Source organism: Bos grunniens, chromosome 4 (assembly GCF_055505025.1).
Source record: "Bos grunniens cultivar Pamir isolate PY7600 chromosome 4, Bosgru_T2T1.0, whole genome shotgun sequence".
Lineage (NCBI taxonomy): Eukaryota > Metazoa > Chordata > Mammalia > Artiodactyla > Bovidae > Bos > Bos grunniens.
In genome coordinates this window covers 36301328-36305758 of record NC_141168.1, presented here as the reverse complement: position 1 = coordinate 36305758, position 4431 = coordinate 36301328, and positions in this window count along the sequence as shown.

The window sequence follows — 4431 nt, the reverse complement described above, 5'->3', positions numbered from 1 at the left end:
GATCTCCTTGCAGTCCAAGGGACTCTCAAGAGTCTTCTCCAACACCACAGTTCAAAAGCATCAGTTCTTCGGCGCTCAGCCTTCTTCACAGTCCAACTCTCACATCCATACATGACCACAGGAAAATCCATAGCTTTGACTAGCTGGACCTTTGTTGGCAAAGTAATGTCTCTGCTTTAGAATATGCTATCTAGGTTGGTCATAACTTCCCTTCCAAGGAGTAAGCGTCTTTTAATTTCATGGCTGCAGTCACCATCTGCAGTGATTTTGGAGCCCCCCAAAATAAAGCCTGACACTGTTTCCACTGTTTCCCCATCTATTTCCCATGAAGTGATGGGACCGGATGCCATGATCTTCGTTTTCTGAATGTTGAGCTTTAAGCCAACTTTTTCACTCTCCACTTTCACTTTCATCAAGAGGCTTTTTAGTTCCTCTTCACTTTCTGCCATAAGGGTGGTGTCATCTGCATATCTGAGGTTATTGATATTTCTCCTGGCAATCTTGATTCTAGCTTGTGTTTCTTCCAGCCCAGCGTTTCTCATGATGTACTCTGCGTATAAGTTAAATAAGCACGGTAACAATATACAACCTTGACGTACTCCTTTAAAAGCTTCTAATTCAGGCATATTGTGCATGTGTGTGTACGCAGCTGCTCAGTCCTACCAGACTCTGCAACTCCATGGACTGTAGTCCTCCATTTCCTCTGTCATTGGGATTATTCAGGCAAGAATACTGGAGTGGGTTGTCGTTTCCTCCCTCAGGTTATTTTCCCCACCCTGGGGTCAAACCCATTTCTCCTGCAAGTCTCCTGCATTACAGCAGAGTCTTTAACACTGTGCCAACTGGGACGCCTACACGTGTTATAATTGATGATAAATATAAACTGCCACATTTCTTTTTAAGATTGAATAGTGATTTCAGTAGACTTTTAGACAATTATGTGGTGTTAATTATTTTATTTCAGAGATCTTCAGGAAAGCATGGTGAAGAATTGGGGAAGTGAGGCAAGGGAAGGAAGGAATCGGTGTAGGGTGTTCATGTGATGAGTTCCTACTGTGGGTGACAGGAGTAACTGTTTCAGATTCTATTGAAATCATTTAGAGAGACTAACTAGTAAAATACCATAATTATCTCACTGAAAGGCGAGAAATATGACTTGTTTACCCACCTCCTTCCCTCACTGGGAGAAGATTTCTCCTGGAGATGATAATTCTAGGGCACTTCCCCACCGCCCCCATTTTGAGTCAAGAAAGCTGCAACACTCAGAAGAAGCTCATAGGCAGAAAGATACAAGTCTTGAGGTGAGAAGCTGTCACTGTGGATGAAATATGTACATCAAAGTGCAGAAGACCCTGAGGTGTGCAAAAGGTCAAGGGTCAGTCTCTGATGGTATCTGATTTCCCTCTCAGTTCAGGTCAGTCTCTCAGTCCTGTCCAACTCTTTGCAAACCTATGGACTGCACCACATCAGGCCTCCCTGTCCATCACCAATTCCCGGAGTTTACTCAAACTCATGTCCATTGAATCAGTGATGCCATCCAAGCATCTCATCCTCTGTCATCCCCTTCTCCTCCTGCCTTCAATCTTTCCCAGCATCAGGCTCTTTTCAATGAGCCAATTCTTTGCATCAGGTGGCCAAAGTATCAGAGTTTGAGCTTCAGCATCAGTCCTTCCAATGAATATTCAGGACTGATTTCCTTTAGGGTTAACTGGTTGGATCTCCTTGAAGTCCAAGGGACTCTCGAGTCTTCTCCAACACCACAGTTCAAAACCATCAGTTCTTTGGTGCTCAGCTTTCTTTATGGTCCAACTTTCACATCCATACATGACTACTGGAAAAACCATAGCTTTGACTAGATGGACCTTTGTTGGCAAAGTAGCATCTCTACTTTTTAATATGCTGTCTAGGTTGGTCATAGCTTTTCTTCCAAGGAGCAAGCATCTTTTAATTTCATGGCTGCAGTCACCATCTGCAGTGATTTTGGAGCCCCCCAAAATAAAGTTTCTCAATGTTTCCACTGTTTCCCCATCTAAAGTGATGGGACCAGATGCCATGATCTTAGTTTTCTGAATGTTGAGTTTTAAGCCAACTTTTTGCCTCTAATTACCACAAAATTCAATTCAATCAGTTATTTTCTCTGATATTAAAAATATGTTTCTTAAAGTAAACTTTTAGAATTTAAATATAACCTGAATTGAAATCAGTATAAAAATAGTAAATTTTAAAAAATCTTTATTTAACATAAAACAAAAGCATAAAATTTTATGCCAAATTCTTCTAATTGAATAAATGTAGCTTTTCTTCGGAGAAGGCAATGGCAACCCACTGCAGTACTCTTGCCTGGAAAATCCCATGGGCAGAGGAGCCTGGTAGGCTGCAATCCATGGGGTCTCGAAGAGTTGGATATGACTGAGCAACTTCAATTTCACTTTTTACTTTCATGTACTGGAGAAGGAAATGGCAACCCACTCCAGTGTTCTTGCATGGAGAATCCCAGGGATGGGGGAGCTTGGTGGGCTGCCGTCTATGGGGTTGCACAGAGTCGGACACGACTGAAATGACTTAGCAGCAGCAGCAGCTTTTCTTCAATAAATCATAAATCACGGCCGAATATGAAATTCTTGCTAGAAATAGAAAAAACACAGCATTACTCTTATTTTTCACTTATGTAGTAAGCCTTTTACATATAAGTATATTTAATAGAGGGAAATCTTCATTGCATACTATTATTTAAAATGTCTTGATTTATAGAACAAAATTCTTAAATTGATATTACTAAAAGTTATTTTAATAAGATATCTACTCATTGCTTTATTGTGATATCGTTCAATTTTATTGAAATCAAATTACTGAAAATTACTCAACTTTCAAAATATTTATTACTTCATCTCTAAAGCAATTCCCTATCTTAATTTCTCAGAACTAAACCAAAAGTATTTTTCATAAGGTTTATCAATAAAATGATAATTCTAATTATTATTCTCTACTGGGGCAACTTTTTTAACTCAATATCACATCACCTTTAAGTGCCTTAGTGACCAATACATGACAAATATTGAAAAAATAAAAACATTTCACCTATTTTATTTAGAAAATTCAAGAGACACAGGGATATATTCAAATTATTACTATTTCACTTAAATCAGCATCACCAAATGAATTCTTTCACTTTCAACTGTACTTTCTAATGACATATTCTAGAAACAAACCCATGTGTTTGGGTGTGTATATGTTTGTGTTGGTACATTCAGTTCAGTTCAGTTCAGTTCAGTTGCTCAGTCGTGTTCGACTCTTTGCGACCCCATGAATCGCAGCACACAAGGCCTCCCTGTCCATCACCAACTCCCAGAGTTCACCCAGACTCACGTCCATCGAGTCAGTGATGCCATCCAGCCATCTCATCCTCTGTTGTACATTAAGTATGTTTTATTGATACTGTCTTTGCTTTGTCTCAGGGGCTTCTCTCTCAAGAGATTTGCTTTTATATCCCCAAATGGAAGATGTAAACTTATTAAAATAAAATTTTCTTTACTTGAACATTCCTATGCTGCCAAATATCTGAATTCAGAAGACTCTGTTTTTATGTTGAGACTTTGTCCTTAACAGACATATGTAAAACTATGAGAAAATAGAAATATTTTAGTTATTCATTAGAAGAAGTATATTTTATTGAATCCCCTATAGATTTGTGTGTGTGTGTGTGTGTGAGACTGTGAGTGTGTGTGTGCTCAGTCATGTCCAACTCTTTGCAACCCCATGGACTGTAGCCCCCCAGGCTTCTCTATCCATGGAATTTTCCAGGCAAGAATACTAGAGTGGATTACCATTTCCTGTTCTAAGTTGTCTTCCTGACCCAGGGATCCAGCCCGTGTCTCCTGCATTGCAGGCAGATTCTTTACCACGGTGCCACCTGGGAAGCTCTATAGATTTGCGCACCCAAGGTAAATAGATCTGGTATTATTTGGGGTAGATAAATGTAATGAAACATTTGACTCTATTTTTGATGTTTGACTGTTAATGGGTTTCAAGCCCCACCACTCACCCTCCACTTCTCTCCCATCTGACAAAGCTGATGTCAAAGTATGAGCACTCTCTGTTTTCATGCTAGTGGGAAGTTCAGACAACATCCATTCTGGCTCCCATTCTCATAAACCTCTAACCACAATGAAAGCCAAGCTAGTCTCTCTAGTCACATTTGGATTTGCTTGGGAGGCTGCCTTTATGTCTGCAGAGCTCCTCATGCCCAACATGTATTTTGTTATCAGCTTTAGTAACATTCTGCAGAACATGTAATGGTGAGAAGGCAATATGGGACACATGTAGGTTAATTTGACATATCAGGAGAAATAGTATTTTGCCCTCAAGATACTTAAATATAGCCTTGATTCTTGAGAGGGTAATCCACAACTTTGTGCTACAGCCATTGATAGT